The 23,073-nt window shown below is 52.3% G+C and overlaps 1 protein-coding gene across 5 annotated transcripts in view; it reads left to right on the forward strand.

Annotated features, from left to right (window-relative positions):
- Positions 1–23,073, forward strand: part of LOC146808711 (cell adhesion molecule CEACAM6-like) — a 344,246-nt gene that overhangs the window by 29,339 nt on the left and 291,834 nt on the right. For 3 of the 5 annotated variants that reach the window (XM_085615520.1, XM_085615522.1, XM_085615523.1), the window contains exon 1: positions 22,708–22,841. The exons of 1 other annotated variant lie outside the window; for it this stretch is intronic. The gene's annotated coding sequence lies outside the window, so the exon portion shown is untranslated. Of the gene's footprint in view, positions 1–22,522; positions 22,842–23,073 lie in introns of those variants that run through there. One more of the 5 variants, XM_085615524.1, reaches the window with a different exon arrangement.

The raw sequence follows: 23,073 nt of genomic DNA on the forward strand, positions 1-23,073 counted from the left end.
CCTAACTGGGGCGCCAGAAAAACCTACTGAGACATTTATTTCGCCAGACAAAGGCGCGCCAGGGAGTTTTGAATGCATGATTGAACTCTTTGCAGCACCAGTATCCAGCAGAAAGGGCTCCATTACATTTGCTGTAGTTACTTAACATAAGGTCCGCTCTGATCCACTGGCACTGAAACAACTCCCTCTCTCTGTCTAAAGCGTTCCTAGTAATCATCATCTTCTACATTGTCGTCTTCTGCATAATAATCATTATTGTAGTACTGAGCTGTATTACCAGACGCATTGGCTTGCTGATCAAAGCTATTTATGGTATTTTGAGGCGGAAGAGGACGCGCGTTCTGGGAAATAATTCCACACCCCCTGCCTCTAGGAGCTTGTTGACCACCTCTACCTCTTGCGCCATACGCATTACTGTTACGCTGCATTAATTTAGGGCAACTATATTTAAAATGACCTTCCTCTTTGCAATATGAACATTGGTTGGGACCTACAGAGATTCGTGGTTGATAATACCCGTTCATTTGCTGACTATTCTGAAACTGTTGGGGCTGCTGATAGATACCTTGTGTGTGCCTATAATTACTCTGTCCTCCACGTGGCGGATAGGCTTGCTATAAAAGGACCTTTGTCTTCAGTTCTTTCGTTTTCTTATCTGTTCTATCCTTCTCATCTTTGTCTCTATTCTCATAATACTGTGCAGTAGCCAGTATTTGCGCTGAAGAGGAAACAGCCCAAGAACTTTCTGAATCTTTTAATTTCTTACACAACTCGGGTAGCAGATTCTGCACAAATTTATCAACAAATAACCGTTGGCCACCTTCAGTGCTCATGTCTTGACCACTGTGGTCGATAAACGTTTCTTCAAACCTGGTGAAGAAATCGGACACTGTCTCATCTTTCTTCTGCTTACATGTGGATAGTTTATCCCAATTTACGCGCATCGCAGGCATTATCGTTTTCATGTAGGTAATGATTCGACCAGGGAGTTCTGCTACTAAAGGATCAGGTTTCGTGCCACCAACTTGGCCAGCATCTGCAGCAATGATATTAGCCCATGTGTTACCCAATTCTGCAGCGTGGTCTACATTACGAATGGATCCCCATAAAGGCTGTGGAACAACATTCCCAAACAACATATCTATGTCAGCCAAATTCATTACACATGATTCTGCAGTTTGTGATAACTCCTTATAATAACCGGTAGGGTTTTTACGGGGGTCAGGCAATGTCTGCTTAAGTGCTAGGACCTCAGATCGCTTCCATGGGACATGCACCCAAACACGCTGAAAATCTGCTGGAGCAGCAGCAATACCTTGAGCGGCATTAGCCGCGACGGCTTCTTTCCATACCGGAGGGACTTCTCTCATAGGGTATTGTCGCGATTTTCCCTTCTTCCCCACAGGGAATTCCTGTTCGAACAATGATTGTTGACAATCACCATTTCTGAGGGACAGTAAAATCGCAACTGCTTTATCTACATTGGGGCCCACAATTGTACCTTTTTCAAAATCAAATCGCACTCGACACAATTCCTGTGGGTTTGGGTTTGCACCATTATCCTCCAATTCCTCACAGAGGAATTCACACATCTTATCAAAGACATACCTCTGTTTTGGGGCATCCCATTGATGAAAAACATTAACAACTGACTCCACGTCATAGTGTGCGGGAAAAACAATCCACCTACGCGCCATATTATTCAATACCTCTTTTTCTTCAGGGCCAGGCAATTGACTGCGCAATTGCTTACGCTGCAACTCAGGGGTCGCACCAGACGACCCAAAGAGAGGCGTCATTAAACTAGTAACTACATTAGCTAGTCGTTGTCGTGCTGAAGGAGAAGTTTAGGCGAAAACGGGGGGATAGACAGAGGGAAGGAAAACAGATTCAGATACAGGTACCGGGGTAGTGCAGGAAGGAGCGTCAGAGGAGGCCGCTGGCGTGCTAGGCAAAGTCGCAGGAAGCGCGGGGGTAACAGGTAGCAAAACTGGTGGCCCTTGAGAGGGCTGCACTGCAGGGATAGGAGCCAGCTGAAGAGGAGCTGGCGGCTGCGGAAAGGCTTGCGGCACATTAACCGGAGGCTGCACATTCACGAGCTGTGGAGGTGCGGTGGCATTTTGCGCATACGGGGGTGGTGAACTTAACAAATGGGACATTAGAGAATCTTTCTCTTTCGTCTCATCTTGCACAAGGGGTGACAAAACAGGGTAACATTTATCAATCCCTAGTTTGCGCTGTCTATGTAACTGTTCCTTCATTTGTTCCTCCTCATTATCTTTAAATTGCACAGCCGCTTGCATCACTGACATACCTCTTTCTCTCTTATTTCTTTTCGCTAACTTTATTTCCTTCTGTTTGGCTTCCTTTCGCCATAGGCGGAAAGAATCAAACATCACCGGCCGGGCTTTCTTTTTAAACAATTTTACTTCCAAATTATCTAAGATATCTGTATCGAAACTACCATTTTGGGGCCATTTTAAAACACCGTCCTTTCTGGTGTATCGGATCCATATTTCATTATATGCAATGGGGCCCACGCCATGTTTTACATAAAGCTCATAAGTTGGAGTTCCAATTGGAGGAACCGGACATGAATCCTCCAACTGGAAATCCCTTCTACAACTCAAACAAAACCAATTTCCAAATACACTAGAACCAGGCATCTTCGCTCACTAGTCTAGTTTCAAACGTCAAAGGTTTATCGAATACGATAGTCTCGTGAATACACGAGTCCTCTGTGTTAGACGGACCGGGAGGGTCGGCCGAGGACAAGGGGAGAGGTCTCCGGGGAGAGCCGTCTCCAGCGATCGTACAGATAAATAACTTCCCCCCACAGACAGACACCACACAAGGAGAAGAGTTAGCGGTCTTTATAGGCAATTTCTTAAGGTACGATGAAATGGTACAAGGAGGTCTGGACTCAGGGGTCCCCTCGATTCAAGTCTCTCAAGATGGGGAAAAGGGGGTAGCGGGACAGTCTGGTTACCAGTCTGGTAGTTGAGATGGTATGGTGGATAGCTCACAATCCTCGAGCTTGGTGTTCTAGCTGGAACGGGCCGCGGCAGCGCCAGCAGGTCCCGGTGAAGGTGGTCGATACACGGTCCGCGGCAGCGCCAGCAGGTCCCGGGAAGATGGTCGATACACGGTCCGCGGCAGCGCCAGCAGGTCCCGGTGAAGATGGTCGTTACAACGGGCCGCGGCAGCGCCAGCAGGTCCCGACGAGGATGGATGTTGCAGAAGGCCGCGGCAGCGCCAGCAGGCAGGACGATAGTTCACAAGATAGGGCTACGGCAGCGCCAGTAGTCCGTCAAGGCTGAGTTCTCTCGGTGTCTCTCGACTCCAGGATACAACTGCCGTCCTGCTCCGGAGCTGCCCTAGTTATAGGTCTGGCGCCCTTTGATGTCCGGACCTTCGCACTTGGAGGTCGGAGGGTCCGGGATGAAGGTGTCCAGACACCCAGCAGGGGGTGGAGCCAGCGCCTGGGGGAGCTGGAGGCGATCGGCACCTGGCGGGGGAGAGCCCTTGACGCTTCGTTCTCCCATTGACCTGCCAAGTGGTCCGCTCACCTCCTGGGTGGATGGTGGTGCCGGGATGTCGGGGCCGGCCAGGCCCAGGGTTAGGGTCGGGTGGAGGCCATGCGGCCTCGTGGCGCAGGGCCCAAGATGGCGGCTTGATCCGGCCGGGGGAGCCGGTGGTGGCTCGGTCCCGTGATACATGGAGGTCCGGGGGCAGGAGTTCCGTCGGGAGACGGGGTGTGGGTGATTCTTGTGGGTCACGCCTGGCGGGCCGGGGCTCGGGCCCTGTCATGCGGGGAGGGAGCAAGCCCTTCATGTGGCCTGTCCAACATGCGTCCCCCCAGCTGAAGGCGGGGAGAGTCACCCATCTTCCTGGGGACTCTCCTCGTCGAGGCGGAAAAAGCGTGACAGGCCATCTGCGTTGGCGTGGTCTTGGCCCGGTCGATGTTCCACGGTGAAGTCCATTCCCTGCAGGGAGATGGACCAGCGCAATAGTTTTGGGTTCTCCCCCCGCATCTGCATCAGCCACTGCAGGGGTCGATGGTCGGTTTGTACCCGGAAGTGGGTACCGAAGAGATAGGGCCGGAGCTTTTTGAGGGCCCACACCACTGCGAAGGCCTCCCTCTCGATTGTGCTCCAGCGCTGTTCTCGGGCCAGGAGACGTCTGCTGAGGAAGGCCACCGGCTGGTCATGACCCTCGGGGTTTAGTTGGGAAAGAACCGCTCCGATGCCGTGGTCGGAGGCGTCTGTCTGTACAATGAATTCCCGACTGTAATCGGGGGCCTGGAGCACAGGGGCGGTGCACAGGGCGGCCTTCAGCTTTTCGAAGGCCGCTTGACAGTCGGTGGTCCAGTTAATCCGCTTCGGCTGGTTTTTGGACGTGAGACCCGTGAGGGGCCCCACAATGCTGCCGTAGTCCCTCACGAACCGCCGGTAGTAGCCGGTGAGCCCCAAGAAGGCTCGGACCTCGGTCTGGGTGACGGGGGGCTGCCAGGACTGGATGGCAGCAATTTTAAGTTGCAGCGGGGCCACCAGCCCGCTTCTCACCTGGTGCCCGAGGTAGGTCACGGACCCTTGACCAATTTGGCATTTGCCGGCCTTAATCGTGAGGCCGGCCCGCTGGAGGGCCTGCAGGACCTCTTGGAGGTGGAGGAGGTGGTCGGACCAGTGGCGGCTGTACACAGCGATATCGTCCAGGTAGGCGGCGCTGAACTCCTCGAGCCCCGCCAAGACCTGGTTCACTAGACGTTGAAAAGTAGCGGGGGCATTCTTCATGCCGAAGGGCATGACCTTGAAGTGGTAGTGGCCATCGGGGGTAGAGAAGGCGGACCGTTCCTGAGCCCGGGGTGTGAGACCGATCTGCCAGAAGCCCGCTGTTAGGTCGAAGATGCTGAGGTAGCGGGCGGCCCCCAGCCGGTCGATCAATTCATCCGCTCGGGGGATAGGATGAGCGTCGGTCCGGGTGACAGCGTTCAAGCCCCGGTAGTCGACGCAGAATCTCAGTTCAGGTGTGGTGCCGGGGGCAGCGGCTTTGGGGACCAGTACAACCGGGCTGGCCCAGGGGCTGTCCGAGGGCTCGATGACCCCGATCGTGAGCATTTTGGCCACTTCCTCTTGGATGCAGGCCCGTACACGATCTGGTACGCGGTAGGCCCGGTGTCGGATAGGAGGACTGTCCCCGGTGTCCACGTCGTGCAAGCACCAAGGGGTGATTCCGGGGGTGAGGGAGAACAGGGTAGCGAACCACAGCAGGAGGTCCCGGCAGCCCTGGCGTTGCTCTGGGGTGAGGGCATCGGAGAGCCGGACCCCGTCCACGGAACCGTCGTTCTCCTGAGTCTTCAGGAGATCCGGGAGGGGTTCGGAGTCCTCCTCCGCCCCACTGTCCGTAGCCATCAGGAGGCTGAGTTCTGAGCGCACAAAGTGTGGTTTGAGTCTGTTGGTGTGGAGGACCCGAAGGGGGTTCCGGGGGGTCCCCATGTCGATGAGGTAAGTGACGGGGCTTTTGCGCTCGACCACTTTGAAGGGCCCCGTCCACTTATCTTGCAAGGCACATGGTTCGGTGGGGGACATCACCCACACTTGTTGACCAGGTTCGAACTCGACGGAGGAGGCATCGTGATCGTACCATCTTTTCATGTCCTCCTGACTGGCCTCGAGGTTCGCCTTGGCCATCTCCCTGAAGCGCTGGGTCTGATTGCGGAGGGCCAGGAGGTACTTGAAGACGTCTGGAGGGGTCTTTAGGGGGGCCATCTCCCAACCTTCTTTGACTAGGCTGAGGGGCCCTCGCACAGGGTGCCCGTACAGGAGTTCGAAAGGGCTAAAGCCGAGGGACTTCTGGGGAACTTCTCGGTAGGCGAAGAGGAGGTATGGGAGTAGGACATCCCACTGGCGACGGAGGGGCTCTTCCAATCCCCCAATCATCCCCTTGAGGGTGCGGTTGAATCGCTCCACTAGTCCGTTCCCTTGGGGGTGATAGGGGGTCGTGAATCGGTAGGTGACCCCGCACTGTTGCCAGAGGGACTTCATATATTTTGAGATAAAGTTCGTGCCTCGGTCGCTGACGACTTCTCGGGGGAAGCCCACCCGGGAGAAGATCCCCATTAGGGCCCGGCCAACCACCGGAGCTGTTACAGTTCGTAGGGGCACCGCCTCGGGGTAGCGGGTGGCGTGGTCCACCAGTACCAGGATGAACCTATGTCCTTGTGCCGTGCGGGGGTCCAGGGGCCCCACAATGTCTATTCCTACCCTCTCGAACGGGGTGGTGACCACTGGGAAGGGTTGCAGAGGGGCCTTCAGCTTACGGCCGCTCTTCCCGCTGGCCTGGCACGTGGGGCAGGACCGGCAGTGGTTAAAGACGTCGTTCCGCATCTTCGGCCAGAAAAAGTGAGTCACTAGGCGACTGTAAGTTTTGTCCTGGCCCAGGTGTCCAGCCAGGGGGACATCGTGGGCCAGAGTTAGTAGGAAGTCTCTGAAGCGGAGAGGTACCACCAGCACTCGACCGGCCCCTAGCTCTGCGATTCTTTGTTCGCTGTATAGCAGGTCGTTATCCCAATAGACCCAGTGAGTTCCGGTGGAGTCCCCTGCGCTCTGGGCGCTGGCTTGCTGGCGGAGTCCCTCGAGGGAGGGGCAGGTCTTTTGCTCCTGGCGGAACTGTTCTTGGGTGGGCCCCCCTTCTTGACGCCACTGAGCCAGGCCGGGAAGGTCCCGGGGTTGCGCGTCCCCTTCGGTCGTTGGTTCTGGGGGGTTGGCCTCGTCGTTGTCCTCTACTGGGGCGACCGGGGGCGGAGGTGCTGGCCATTCCGGTTCTTCTGATCGGGGGGCGGCACGGGTGGCCATGGCCCGGGTGGTTACGCAGGCCCAGTCCGGGAGGCCCAGCATCCCCAGGTGCTCTCTTCTTTCGACGGTGGCCCACGGGGAACTCTCAAGGTCATTCCCCAGGAGGCAGTCCACGGGGGCATCATCCCGGACCGTCACTTTCAACAGGCCGGCGACCCCTCCCCATTCGAAGGGGACGCAGGCCATTTGACACAGACTTTCGGAATTGTCGGCTGAGCGGACGGGGCAGAGAATGTTCGGCAGGATCTGCTCGGGCTTCACCAGGTGACAGCGGACGGCCGTCACACTGGCGCCTGTGTCACGTAAGGCCTCGGCCCGACGCCCATTAATGGTCACCCACTGGCCGTATTTCCGGGTGTTGGCGGGTAGGGGAGCCCGCGGGACCATGTCTTTTCCCCCTAGGCACGCTAGAAGCATGGCGGCCGGTTCCCACTCTTGCTGGGCCGGCTCATATTCTTCCTGTTCCTCTGATAGTCGTTCTTCCCCCAGGGCGGCGGCAGCTACCTGGCGGGGCTTTGGTGTTTGGTTCTGCGGGCAGCTCGGGTCATTGGCGTAGTGGCCGACTCGCTGGCATCGGTGGCACGTGACGTTGGCTCGGAACCCCGGGCGCATCGGGGGGTTGCCTCGGCCGGCCGGGGGCGGGGTGCTGGCCACGGGTGTTGCCGGGATGGTGTCTCTCCCTCGCCCCTGGCCTCCTCCTCCTCGGGGACGGTGCTGGCCTTGGTTGTTTCGGTGTTGCTCGTGTGGCCCTCTCCGGCCCACTCGGGTGCTTTCCCATCGGTCAGCTTCGGCGGCGAGTTGCCGGGGGTCAGTCAATTTACTGTCGAGGAGGTGCTGCCTGAGCTCGACGAAACAGTTGTTCGACAGGTGCTCCCATACCATAAGGTTAAAGAGTTGCTCGTAGGTCGTTACATGGCTCCCCTTGATCCAACCCTCGAAGGCTCGGCTGAAATAGTTGACGTACTCCACCCAAGTTGTACCCGGGATCCGGGTGCAGTCTCTGAACCTCTGGCGGTACATCTCGGGTGTGAGGCCGTAGCGGGTGAGGAGGGCAGCCTTCATGTGGTCGTAGGACGACATTTGGTGATCTGGGAGCTGCAATAGGGCATCGCGGCCTTCGTTGACGAACCTCCCCCATAGTCCGGCTCCCCAATCACTCCGGTCGATCAGGTGGGAGGTCATGGCGATCTCGTAGGCTTTGAACCACTGTTGTATGTCGTCCTCTCGGACATACTCTCGGACAACATCCTTGGGGATGTGGACTTTTTTCTCGGTTGCTCCCGGGGTGTGCGGTCGTTCAGGCACCCACGGTTCTTTATTCTGTTTCCGAAGTTCTATTTCCGCCAGTTTGCGCTCGTGTTCGAGTGTTATTCTTTTTTCCTCGAGCTCTCTCTGTCTCTGTTTTTCTTCTCGTTCTTCTCGGAGCCGCAGATGTTCTAGATTTAGTTTCTGCTCGGCTAACTTTAGTTCACCGTCCATCTTGAGTCGTGCCATTTCCAACTCATGTAATCTGGTTCTTTCTCTTTCTTGGATCTCCTCCTGCGAGAGGCCCGTTCCCCGCTCCTCGGGAGCCGTGGCGTTCCCCTCTGGTGCGACACTGTTTTGGTCGGGGGATCCGGCGACCCCAGTTTCTGCCCACGACTCAAGGGCGCGCTTCAAATCGTCTTTGGTACTCAGGCCGGTGGTAGCAATGCCTAGTTCCATGCAGAATTGTTTAAGTTCGTGGTGGCTATATTCTTCCAACTTATCCATTTGGAACTTTTCAGTGGAACCGCTATCTTTGGCTGACATCGTGGTTTTGTCGTGGGGTGAGCTATTCTCTGTACGATTACGCGTTGATTCGGATCGCGCCGCTGGCCACCAATGTTAGACGGACCGGGAGGGTCGGCCGAGGACAAGGGGAGAGGTCTCCGGAGAGAGCCGTCTCCAGCGATCGTACAGATAAATAACTTCCCCCCCACAGACAGACACCACACAAGGAGAAGAGTTAGCGGTCTTTATAGGAAATTTCTTAAGGTACGATGAAATGGTACAAGGAGGTCTGGACTCAGGGGTCCCCTCGATTCAAGTCTCTCAAGATGGGGAAAAGGGGGTAGCGGGACAGTCTGGTTACCAGTCTGGTAGTTGAGATGGTATGGTGGATAGCTCACAATCCTCGAGCTTGGTGTTCTAGCTGGAACGGGCCGCGGCAGCGCCAGCAGGTCCCGGTGAAGGTGGTCGATACACGGTCCGCGGCAGCGCCAGCAGGTCCCGGGAAGATGGTCGATACACGGTCCGCGGCAGCGCCAGCAGGTCCCGGTGAAGATGGTCGTTACAATGGGCCGCGGCAGCGCCAGCAGGTCCCGACGAGGATGGATGTTGCAGAAGGCCGCGGCAGCGCCAGCAGGCAGGACGATAGTTCACAAGATAGGGCTACGGCAGCGCCAGTAGTCCATCAAGGCTGAGTTCTCTCGGTGTCTCTCGACTCCAGGATACAACTGCCGTCCTGCTCCGGAGCTGCCCTAGTTATAGGTCTGGCGCCCTTTGATGTCCGGACCTTCGCACTTGGAGGTCGGAGGGTCCGGGATGAAGATGTCCAGACACCCAGCAGGGGGTGGAGCCAGCGCCTGGGGGAGCTGGAGGCGATCGGCACCTGGCGGGGGAGAGCCCTTGACGCTTCGTTCTCCCATTGACCTGCCAAGTGGTCCGCTCACCTCCTGGGTGGATGGTGGTGCCGGGATGTCGGGGCCGGCCAGGCCCAGGGTTAGGGTCGGGTGGAGGCCACGCGGCCTCATGGCGCAGGGCCCAAGATGGCGGCTTGATCCGGCCGGGGGAGCCGGTGGTGGCTCGGTCCCGTGATACATGGAGGTCCGGGGGCAGGAGTTCCGTCGGGAGACGGGGTGTGGGTGATTCTTGTGGGTCACGCCTGGCGGGCCGGGGCTCGGGCCCTGTCATGCGGGGAGGGAGCAAGCCCTTCGTGTGGCCTGTCCAACACTCTGGCTTTGGGGTTTGCAAACTCCAAATAAACCAAATTTATCCCGAAGGATACCAAACAAATTGGGAGACGCTCCAGTTATACTTAACTGAATATCGATGATCAATGGCGTCACCAGAAGACTCTCTCGATTGTTTCGCTCTACCAAAATCGTCAAGGGTCCTAAACAGGGCGATTAATCAGGGCAGCAGTCCTTCGTAGCTGTCGGGACGCGGAGAACCTCGCAGAAAAGACCTTCGGACCACGTCAACATGCAGGGGTCGATGAAGTGGCGGCCTTCCTCCAGAATTTCCACACGAAGCTCCTCACGAACCTCTGGCTTGGACCGGTACCGCTGAAATCGTCCCGAGTTGGGCGCCAACTGAAGTACTGCGTATTTTAAGCCCAGCGGTGCAGGGGAACACACCCTATGACTTCGGGGTTCTTCCTGTTTCAGACCTACAGAAACACAGAGTCTTCTGGGTGAAGTCAAAGATCAGTTTATTGGCTGCAGACCAATTACAGGCGTCCTAGAAGTACAACAGCGTGTATGTTCTCAGGAGACTGCTGAAAAACACAGAAACGGGCTTCTTCTTAAATACAGAATATCCTGCCTCAGGCATACATTCCTTAGTTTACGATATGGCTATTACATGTATACATTTCAAACGAAAAGGCAGAGTCATGATGACCATCCCACATTCCAGTTAAGCCAGCCCGCAATTATTTACACAGCAAGGCTCAGATCCCACAACAGATATCGATAGGCCCCAATAAACATGAGCATCTCCTGTTTGGGAAACAAGCCATTAAGCAGGAGCAGTCAGGTGCGAAAGAGATTAGCTGGAGGCTCGTGTAGGATGAAAAGACTTTATGGTGTGTAGAACCCTGATGCTAATCACAGGTGGCCAGAGGACGGGGAACTCGTGAGACCAGTTTGACCTGGGGCAGCGGAGCCAAGCTGCCCAGGTCACAGAAAAGTCAAAGAAAGGCACATGTGCTCTAAAAGGCCTGTATTCGCTTCATGCTATATAGCCTATGTGAGGGCAACCATAAGATGGCCACCGATACAAAATGGAACCCACGTAGTGATGTATAATAGCGTATACACAGTGCATTCATAACTAAAACGTTACAAAAAACACTTGTACATACCGCATTAACCATTCGCGGTTCACTATTACCGGGATAGACAGGGGTAGGGCCCTGCCTCCTACGCGGTCCCAAATTCTAAAGTACGACACCGAGGAAGATAGGGCATTGAGAAATTGTCCCATGGTCCCCGGTGGATGGTATACAAGTGTCCCAGAAAAAGTACTAGTGGGGAAAAAGTCAAGAGAGAAAGCGAGGCTTTCGCAGTCGGGTAATGGATTTGAAAAGATGCGGCAGCTGTAGCAGTCTTTGTAGATAATTGCTAAGCCACCCCCTCTTCCAATAGGGCGGTCTGCACGTAGGATTTGGTATTCTTTGGGTAGGGCCTGGATGATATCAGGTTCTGATTCAAAGTGGAGCCAAGTTTCTGTCAGGAAGATAGCATCTGGGTTTAGTTCATCTAAAAGCAGGGATATATCTGTGGTATGTTTAGGGAGCGATCTACAGTTCAGGAGGTACATGCTCCGTTGAGTACTTTTAACTGTGGGCTCGAGGAAAGGTTGAAATCCGCAGTGTTGGCAGAATGACCCTTGTTCAGCGGGGTTGCATGTGGGGAGGCATAGGGGTGAGGCCTTTCTTCTAAGTTTGTGTAAAAAATTTGAGCTGTATCTCCTTATATGAGTGGTGGGACGAGCAGGGGTCATGGCCCCTGGCCCCGGCCGGCCGCAGACAGGCGCAGACGGGTTTGCCTTTGGCGCGCCCTCGGCGCGCGCGCGCCATCACCCCAATTCTAGCGTGTGGGAGTCAGACGCTAGTCTGCTCCCCATGCTACTCCCAAGATGGTGGCCGCACGAAGAAGCAGGTGATCTACCGCTCTTTAAGCGTTTATGTTTGAGTTGGCACAGATTAAAGAAAGTCCTGATTTTAAGGTGCAATAAAAGATTCTGTATATTTATAAAAAATACCCCGCATAAATAAAAGACACAGTGGGGGGTTAAAAAAGTAAATGCTACTGTTTTAAAAGCGAACCAAGTAGGAACGTCTCCAGTGCTCCACACACACACAATCAGCCTCCGTCTCCCGGCTCAAGCCTCAGGAGATGTGACAAAGCGCGCTCGCGCCATTACCCCAATTATAGCGTGTGGAAGTCAGACGCTAGACTGCTCCCCACGCTACTCCCAAGATGGCGGCCGCACGAAGAAGCAGGTGATCTACCGCTCTTTAAGAGTTTATGTTTGAGTTGGCACAGATTTAAGATCGTCCAGTGGCCCCTGCTCTTTCTAATTTACCTGATGCATTTCTGCCCATGTAGAATTTTCTCCCACACAACTTCCACTTCTATTAGGGAGAGACATTTCAGGATAAAAAGAGAAGCTCTTGAAAAGAGACTTGATCTGCTTCTGTTGTTTCAGCTAGGAAAGCAGCTTCAAGTGGGCAAAACAAAGCTGATTTAGATATGCGTGCGGTGTGAGGTAGTACGTTGAGGGCAAACATGGAGCTGATTTAGATATGCGTGCGGTGTGAGGTAGTACGCTGTGGGCAAACATGGAGCTGATTTAGATATGCGTGCGGTGTGAGGTAGTACGGTGTGGGCAAACATGGAGCTGATTTAGATATGCGTGCGGTGTGAGGTAGTACGGTGTGGGCAAACATGGAGCTGATTTAGATATGCATGCGGTGTGAGGTAGTACGCTGTGGGCAAACATGGAGGTGATGGAGATATGCGTGCGGTGTGAGGTAGTACACTGTGGGCAAACATGGAGCTGATTTAGATATGCATGCAGTGTGAGGTAGTACGTTGAGGGCAAACATGGAGCTGATTTAGATATGCGTGCGGTGTGAGGTAGTACACTATGGGCAAACATGGAGCTGATTTAGATATGCATGCGGTGTGAGGTAGTACACTGTGGGCAAACAAGGAGCTGATTTAGATATCCATGCGGCGTGAGGTAGTACGGTGTGGGCAAACATGGAGCTGATTTAGATATGCATGCGGCGTGAGGTAGTACGGTGTGGGCAAACATGGAGCTGATTTAGTTATGCGTGCGGCGTGAGGTAGTACGCTGTGGGCAAACATGGAGCTGATTTAGATATGCGTGTGGTGTGAGGTAGTACGCTGTGGGCAAACATGGAGGTGATTGAGATATGCGTGCGGTGTGAGGTAGTACACTGTGGGCAAACATGGAGCTGATTGAGATATGCGTGCGGTGTGAGGTAGTACGTTGAGGGCAAACATGGAGCTGATTTAGATATGCATGCGGTGTGAGGTAGTACGCTGTGGGCAAACATGGAGGTGATTGAGATATGCGTGCGGTGTGAGGTAGTACACTGTGGGCAAACATGGAGCTGATTGAGATATGCGTGCGGTGTGAGGTAGTACGTTGAGGGCAAACATGGAGCTGATTTAGATATGCGTGCGGTGTGAGGTAGTACACTGTGTGCAAACATGGAGCTGATTTAGATATGCGTGCGGTGTGAGGTAGTACACTGTGGGCAAACATGGAGCTGATTTAGATATGCATGCGGCGTGAGGTAGTACGGTGTGGGCAAACATGGAGCTGATTTAGATATGCATGAGGCGTGAGGTAGTACACTGTGGGCAAACATGGAGCTGATTTAGATATGCGTGCGGCGTGAGGTAGTACACTGTGGGCAAACATGGAGCTGATTTAGATATGCATGCAGCGTGAGGTAGTACGGTGTGGGCAAACATGGAGGTGATTTAGATATGCGTGCGGCGTGAGGTAGTACACTGTGGGCAAACATGGAGCTGATTTAGATATGCGTGCGGTGTGAGGTAGTACACTGTGGGCAAACATGGAGCTGATTTAGATATGCGTGCGGTGTGAGGTAGTACACTGTGGGCAAACATGGAGCTGATTTAGATATGCATGCGGCGTGAGGATGTACGGTGTGGGCAAACATGGAGGTGATTTAGATATGCGTGCGGCGTGAGGTAGTACACTGTGGGCAAACATGGAGGTGATTTAGATATGCGTGCGGCGTGAGGTAGTACACTGTGGACAAACATGGAGCTGATTTAGATATGCATGCGGCGTGAGGTAGTACACTGTGGGCAAACATGGAGCTGATTTAGATATGCATGCGGCGTGAGGTAGTACACTGTGGGCAAACAGGGAGCTGATTTAGATATGCGTGCGGCGTGAGGTAGTACACTGTGGGCAAACATGGAGCTGATTTAGATATGCGTGCGGCGTGAGGTAGTACACTGTGGGCAAACATGGAGCTGATTTAGATATGCATGCGGCGTGAGGTAGTACACTGTGGGCAAACATGGAGCTGATTTAGATATGCGTGCGGTGTGAGGTAGTACACTGTGGGCAAACATGGAGCTGATTTAGATATGCGTGCGGTGTGAGGTAGTACACTGTGGGCAAACATGGAGCTGATTTAGATATGCATGATGCGTGAGGTAGTACACTGTGGGCAAACATGGAGCTGATTTAGATATGCATGCGGCGTGAGGTAGTACACTGTGGGCAAACATGGAGCTGATTTAGATATGCCAGCGGCGTGAGGTAGTACACTGTGGGCAAACATGGAGCTGATTTAGATATGCGTGCGGTGAGAGGTAGTACGCTGTGGCCAAACATTGAGCTGATTTAGATATGCGTGCGGTGTGAGGTAGTACGGTGTGGGCAAACATGGAGCTGATTTAGATATGCATGCGGTGTGAGGTAGTACGCTGTGGGCAAACATGGAGGTGATTGAGATATGCGTGCGGTGTTAGGTAGTACACTGTGGGCAAACATGGAGCTGATTTAGATATGCATGCAGTGTGAGGTAGTACGTTGAGGGCAAACATGGAGCTGATTTAGATATGTGTGCGGTGTGAGGTAGTACACTGTGGGCAAATATGGAGCTGATTTAGATATGCATGCGGTGTGAGGTAGTACACTGTGGGCAAACATGGAGCTGATTTAGATATGCATGCGGTGTGAGGTAGTACGCTGTGGGCAAAAATGGATCTGATTTAGATATGTGTGCGGTGTGAGGTAGTACACTGTGGGCAAACATGGAGCTGATTTAGATATGCATGCGGTGTGAGGTAGTACACTGTGGGCAAACATGGAGCTGATTTAGATATGCATGCGGCGTGAGGTAGTACGGTGTGGGCAAACATGGAGCTGATTTAGATATGCATGCGGCGTGAGGTAGTACGGTGTGGGCAAACATGGAGCTGATTTAGATATGCGTGCGGCGTGAGGTAGTACGCTGTGGGCAAACATGGAGCTGATTTAGATATGCGTGCGGTGTGAGGTAGTACGCTGTGGGCAAACATGGAGCTGATTTAGATATGCATGCGGTGTGAGGTAGTACGCTGTGGGCAAACATGGAGGTGATTGAGATGTGCGTGCAGTGTGAGGTAGTACACTGTGGGGAAACATGGAGCTGATTTAGATATGCATGCAGCGTGAGGTAGTACGGTGTGGGCAAACATGGAGGTGATTTAGATATGCGTGCGGCGTGAGGTAGTACACTGTGGGCAAACATGGAGGTGATTTAGATATGCATGCGGTGTGAGGTAGTACACTGTGGGCAAACATGGAGCTGATTTAGATATGCGTGCGGTGTGAGGTAGTACACTGTGGGCAAACATGGAGCTGATTTAGATATGCATGCGGCGTGAGGTAGTACGGTGTGGGCAAACATGGAGGTGATATAGATATGCGTGCGGCGTGAGGTAGTACACTGTGGGCAAACATGGAGGTGATTTAGATATGCGTGCGGCGTGAGGTAGTACACTGTGGGCAAACATGGAGCTGATTTACATATGCATGCGGCGTGAGGTAGTACACTGTGGGCAAACATGGAGCTGATTTAGATATGCATGCGGCGTGAGGTAGTACACTGTGGGCAAACATGGAGCTGATTTAGATATGCATGTGGCGTGAGGTAGTACACTGTGGGCAAACATGGAGCTGATTTAGATATGGGAGCGGTGTGAGGTAGTACACTGTGGGCAAACATGGAGCTGATTTAGATATGCATGCGGCGTGAGGTAGTACACTGTGGGCAAACATGGAGCTGATTTAGATATGCGTGCGGTGTGAGGTAGTACACTGTGGGCAAACATGGAGCTGATTTCGATATGCGTGCGGTGTGAGGTAGTACACTGTGGGCAAACATAGAGCTGATTTAGATATGCATGATGCGTGAGGTAGTACACTGTGGGCAAACATGGAGCTGATTTAGATATGCATGCGGCGTGAGGTAGTACACTGTGGGCAAACATGGAGCTGATTTAGATATGCGTGCGGCGTGAGGTAGTACACTGTGGGCAAACATGGAGCTGATTTAGATATGCATGCGGCGTGAGGTAGTACGCTGTGGGCAAACATGGATCTGATTTAGATATGCGTGCGGTGTGAGGTAGTACGCTGTGGGCAAACATGGATCTGATTTAGATATGCGTGCGGTGTGAGGTAGTACGGTGTGGGCAAACATGGAGCTGATTTAGATATGCATGCAGTGTGAGGTAGTACGCTGTGGGCAAACATGGAGGTGATGGAGATATACGTGCGGTGTGAGGTAGTACACTGTGGGCAAACATGGAGCTGATTTAGATATGCATGCAGTGTGAGGTAGTACGTTGAGGGCAAACATGGAGCTGATTTAGATATGCGTGCGGTGTGAGGTAGTACACTGTGGGCAAACATGGAGCTGATTTAGATATGCATGCGGTGTGAGGTAGTACACTGTGGGCAAACATGGAGCTGATTTAGATATCCATGCGGCGTGAGGTAGTACGGTGTGGGCAAACATGGAGCTGATTTAGATATGCATACGGCGTGAGGTAGTACGGTGTGGGCAAACATGGAGCTGATTTAGTTATGCGTGCGGCGTGAGGTAGTACGCTGTGGGCAAACATGGAGCTGATTTAGATATGCGTGCGGTGTGAGGTAGTACGGTGTGGGCAAACATGGAGCTGATTTAGATATGCATGCGGTGTGAGGTAGTACGCTGTGGGCAAACATGGAGGGGATTGAGATATGCGTGCGGTGTGAGGTAGTACACTGCTGGCAAACATGGAGCTGATTGAGATATGCGTGCGGTGTGAGGTAGTACGTTGAGGGCAAACACGGAGCTGATTTAGATATGCGTGCGGTGTGAGGTAGTACACTGTGTGCAAACATGGAGCTGATTTAGATATGCGTGCGGTGTGAGGTAGTACACTGTGGGCAAACATGGAGCTGATTTAGATATGCATGCGGCGTGAGGTAGTACGGTGTGGGCAAACATGGAGCTGATTTAGATATGCATGAGGCGTGAGGTAGTACACTGTGGGCAAACATGGAGCTGATTTAGATATGCGTGCGGCGTGAGGTAGTACACTGTGGGCAAACATGGAGCTGATTTAGATATGCATGCAGCGTGAGGTAGTACGGTGTGGGCAAACATGGAGGTGATTTAGATATGCGTGCGGCGTGAGGTAGTACACTGTGGGCAAACATGGAGCTGATTTAGATATGCGTGGGGTGTGAGGTAGTACGGTGTGGGCAAACATGGAGCTGATTTAGATATGCATGCGGCGTGAGGTAGTACGGTGTGGGCAAACATGGAGGTGATTCAGATATGTGTGCGGCGTGAGGTAGTACACTGTGGGCAAACATGGAGGTGATTTAGATATGCGTGCGGCGTGAGGTAGTACACTGTGGGCAAACATGGAGCTGATTTAGATATGCGTGCGGTGTGAGGTAGTACACTGTGGGCAAACATGGAGCTGATTTAGATATGCGTGCGGTGTGAGGTAGTACACTGTGGGCAAACATGGAGCTGATTTAGATATGCATGATGCGTGAGGTAGTACACTGTGGGCAAACATGGAGCTGATTTAGATATGCATGCGGCGTGAGGTAGTACACTGTGGGCAAACATGGAGCTGATTTAGATATGCCAGCGGCGTGAGGTAGTACGGTGTGGGCAAACATGGAGCTGATTTAGATATGCGTGCGGTCTGAGGTAGTACGCTGTGGGCAAACATTGAGCTGATTTAGATATGCGTGCGGTGTGAGGTAGTACGGTGTGGGCAAACATGGAGCTGATTTAGATATGCATGCGGTGTGAGGTAGTACGCTGTGGGCAAACATGGAGGTGCTTGAGGTATGCGTGCGGTGTTAGGTAGTACACTGTGGGCAAACATGGAGCTGATTTAGATATACATGCAGTGTGAGGTAGTACGTTGAGGGCAAACATGGAGCTGATTTAGATATGCGTGCGGTGTGAGGTAGTACACTGTGGCCAAACGTGGAGCTGATTTAGATATGCATGCGGTGTGAGGTAGTACACTGTGGGCAAACATGGAGCTGATTTAGATATGCATGCGGCGTGAGGTAGTACGGTGTGGGCAAACATGGAGCTGATTTAGATATGCATGCGGCGTGAGGTAGTACGGTGTGGGCAAACATGGAGCTGATTTAGATATGCGTGCGGCGTGAGGTAGTACGCTGTGGGCAAACATGGAGCTGATTTAGATATGCGTGCGGTGTGAAGTAGTACGGTGTGGGCAAACATGGAGCTGATTTAGATATGCATGCGGTGTGAGGTAGTACGCTGTGGGCAAACATGGAGGTGATTGAGATATGCGTGCGGTGTGAGGTAGTACACTGTGGGGAAACATGGAGCTGATTTAGATATGCATGCAGCGTGAGGTAGTATGGTGTTGGCAAACATGGAGGTGATTTAGATATGCGTGCGGTGTGAGGTAGTACACTGTGGGCAAACATGGAGGTGATTTAAATATGCATGCGGTGTGAGGTAGTACACTGTGGGCAAACATGGAGCTGATTTAGATATGCGTGCGGTGTGAGGTAGTACACTGTGGGCAAACATGGAGCTGATTTAGATATGCATGCGGCGTGAGGTAGTACGGTGTGGGCAAACATGGAGGTGATATAGATATGCGTGCGGCGTGAGGTAGTACACTGTGGGCAAACATGGAGGTGATTTAGATATGCGTGCGGCGTGAGGTAGTACACTGTGGGCAAACATGGAGCTGATTTAGATATGCATGCGGCGTGAGGTAGTACACTGTGGGCAAACATGGAGCTGATTTAGATATGCATGCGGCGTGAGGTAGTACACTGTGGGCAAACATGGAGCTGATTTAGATATGCATGCGGCGTGAGGTAGTACACTGTGGGCAAACATGGAGCTGATTTAGATATGCGTGCGGTGTGAGGTAGTACACTGTGGGCAAACATGGAGCTGATTTAGATATGCATGCGGCGTGAGGTAGTACACTGTGGGCAAACATGGAGCTGATTTAGATATGCGTGCGGTGTGAGGTAGTACACTGTGGGCAAACATGGAGCTGATTTAGATATGCGTGCGGTGTGAGGTAGTACACTGTGGGCAAACATAGAGCTGATTTAGATATGCATGATGCGTGAGATAGTACACTGTGGGCAAACATGGAGCTGATTTAGATATGCATGCGGCGTGAGGTAGTACACTGTGGGCAAACATGGAGCTGATTTAGATATGCGTGCGGCGTGAGGTAGTACACTGTGGGCAAACATGGAGCTGATTTAGATATGCATGCGGCGTGAGGTAGTACACTGTGGGAAAACATGGAGCTGATTTAGATATGCGTGCGGTGTGAGGTAGTACACTGTGGGCAAACATGGAGCTGATTTAGATATGCGTGCGGTGTGAGGTAGTACGGTGTGGGCAAACATGGAGCTGATTTAGATATGCGTGCGGTGTGAGGTAGTACACTGTGGGCAAACATGGAGCTGATTTAGATATGCCAGCGGCGTGAGGTAGTACGGTGTGGGCAAACATGGAGCTGATTTAGATATGCGTGCGGTCTGAGGTAGTACGCTGTGGGGAAACATTGAGCTGATTTAGATATGCGTGCGGTGTGAGGTAGTACGGTGTGGGCAAACATGGAGCTGATTTAGATATGCATGCGGTGTGAGGTAGTACGCTGTGGGCAAACATGGAGGTGATTGAGGTATGCGTGCGGTGTTAGGTAGTACACTGTGGGCAAACATGGAGCTGATTTAGATATACATGCAGTGTGAGGTAGTACGTTGAGGGCAAACATGGAGCTGATTTAGATATGCGTGCGGTGTGAGGTAGTACACTGTGGCCAAACGTGGAGCTGATTTAGATATGCATGCGGTGTGAGGTAGTACACTGTGGGCAAACATGGAGCTGATTTAGATATGCATGCGGCGTGAGGTAGTTCGGTGTGGGCAAACATGGAGCTGATTTAGATATGCATGCGGCGTGAGGTAGTACGGTGTGGGCAAACATGGAGCTGATTTAGATATGCGTGCGGCGTGAGGTAGTACGCTGTGGGCAAACATGGAGCTGATTTAGATATGCGTGCGGTGTGAAGTAGTACGGTGTGGGCAAACATGGAGCTGATTTAGATATGCATGCGGTGTGAGGTAGTACGCTGTGGGCAAACATGGAGGTGATTGAGATATGCGTGCGGTGTGAGGTAGTACACTGTGGGGAAACATGGAGCTGATTTAGATATGCATGCAGCGTGAGGTAGTACGGTGTGGGCAAACATGGAGGTGATTTAGATATGCGTGCGGGGTGAGGTAGTACACTGTGGGCAAACATGGAGGTGATTTAGATATGCATGCGGTGTGAGGTAGTACACTGTGGGCAAACATGGAGCTGATTTAGATATGCGTGCGGTGTGAGGTAGTACACTGTGGGCAAACATGGAGCTGATTTAGATATGCATGCGGCGTGAGGTAGTACGGTGTGGGCAAACATGGAGGTGATATAGATATGCGTGCGGCGTGAGGTAGTACACTGTGGGCAAACATGGAGGTGATTTAGATATGCGTGCGGCGTGAGGTAGTACACTGTGGGCAAACATGGAGCTGATTTAGATATGCATGCGGCGTGAGGTAGTACACTGTGGGCAAACATGGAGCTGATTTAGATATGCATGCGGCGTGAGGTAGTACACTGTGGGCAAACATGGAGCTGATTTAGATATGCGTGCGGTGTGAGGTAGTACACTGTGGGCAAACATGGAGCTGATTTAGATATGCATGCGGCGTGAGGATGTACGCTGTGGGCACACATGGAGCTGATTTAGATATGCATGCTCTGAATGACGCAAGTGTTTGTAAAGCCCCTTCTCATACATGGGATGCAGATGCTTCAAACCTAGTTAAGAGGATCGCTTGTACCACTGTCTTCTAGCCGTACCCGATAGAAACTAACACTGTTTGACCAGTAGCCTCAAATGATGGCTGCAGACTGAAACGATGTTGTGCTTTCAACAGCAAATTAACTAAAGTCACACTTTTCTTTATAAAACTCCTAGACCGGATGGGCGATGATCCAGGCTGTGTGGGCCACCAATTCATAGGCCACATGTCGGAGGATCTTACTTATTGTCAGAGTTAAGTTTCAAGGTATCCTGTGACATTGCGGAAGCTGCAGCTGTCAGGCCACCTCTGGACCTGCTTGTTAGCACCACACCCAGTGGATTGAAGCCCTAAATACCTGCAAGAGTACCACAGTAATTCGCAAACTGATAATACAAACTTACAACGAACAACATTTATAAAATACAAACTTTATGACACCGCAATACAAATAGAGCATAATATATTAACTTTTGCAGATCCCCATAATAGTTGCTTCGCTTACCCTATGACATTTGTCAAGAGCTTGGATATGTGTTGGTATTCTGCTGTGATCCCACATTAGCCAGTCGCCTCAGACCACATGCCACCTTTCCTACCCACAAGCTTTACACTTAACCTGCTATTTTTTTCTTGATTAGCTTATTATTTTGGAGCAACTAAACTAGTAAATTTAAGCCACTCTTCACAATATGTGCACACCAGGACAGATCCCACTTTGCTCTTACAATAATTATCAAATGTAAGTGGCAGGACTATGGAAACAAGCATTGGCATAGCCAACAGGTCTCGCCTTTGGGACCTTATAAGTGTTTAGTTATCTGACACAATTTCCTTGGTGCAACAACGTCAACTGTTGCATGGCGAAACACTTATAAGGTCCCAAAGGTGAGACCTATTGGCTATGCCAATGCTTGTTTTTCGATACCTGTGCCCCCCCCCCATCCCCATGTGTTCAGCTGTCCTGCGCCAAGTGCTCCGCGACTCATAAAACTGCAAAACGGATGCAACAAGGAGGCGCCTCCGATAGCAGTCTTGGCTCTACGGGCTGGCCGGTCCAGTCCGCCAAACTGTAAAGGAGTCGGCTTCTGCTTATCTCACTTTCGATACTTCAGCACATGTGATCTTGTGCACATTAGTGAATACTCAGCTATCTTCAGTATGTCTTCCCATTCTTGTCGGATTTGTAGAATGAGGTAGTGACCCGGGATTTGGATTTATTTGCTGTTGCTCAGCACTCGTTGCTAATTAAAGAGTTTGGAAATGTCCCTGGTGGTTTTAGCATTGTTGATCTGTGCTGAGTGCCAGTGAAGCTTCACAAAAACCTTTTTCATCATACCAAGTCCAAAACGGTTGGCACTGCCAATGTTTACTTTATTTATTCTCTCAACTTCCTCGTCGCTTTGTTCTGAGCACGAGGAAGTATTTTCTCGTTTCTTAAAATGATTATTAGCGTCCACTGAGAGGGCCGAAGAGCTCAGAGTTTGTTTTCAGTGGAGGGTGTGTGCCTAACTCTTGACGCCCCCCCCCCCCCCCCGCCCCCTTCAACACCTGAGCAGTTCGGAGGTGAGAGAGATCACTCGCCCCATCGGTCGGTGAATCTCACAACCCCAAGAGAATGGAAGGTGCAAACCTGCTCAACGCCCAGTGAGTCAAAACCCCGCAGCGACAGAGCATCGGTCAGTCCTGGGCACAGACAGAGATCCGGAAGTGACAGAGGCCTCTGGGAGGGGCAAAGGCAGGGGACCGGGGTACGGCAGAACCACTCTGATCTACAGGCGAAACACACAGCTGGTAAGTGACAGAGCCACTCTCTTAGCCGAGGGGTGACAGGGGTCTGGTAAGAGACAGAGAGGTTCTGAGACAGTAGCAGCAACATACCCCAGGAAAGTGAAGTGACAGAACCACTCTCTATCTATCAAGAACAGAGATAGAGAGGCGCTGAGACAGGAGCAGGAACATACCCCAGGGAAGTGAAGTGACAGAACCACTCTCTACCGATCAAGAACAGAGACAGAGAGGCACT

The sequence above is a fragment of the Triturus cristatus genome, chromosome 7, assembly GCF_964204655.1.
Source record: "Triturus cristatus chromosome 7, aTriCri1.1, whole genome shotgun sequence".
NCBI lineage: Eukaryota > Metazoa > Chordata > Amphibia > Caudata > Salamandridae > Triturus > Triturus cristatus.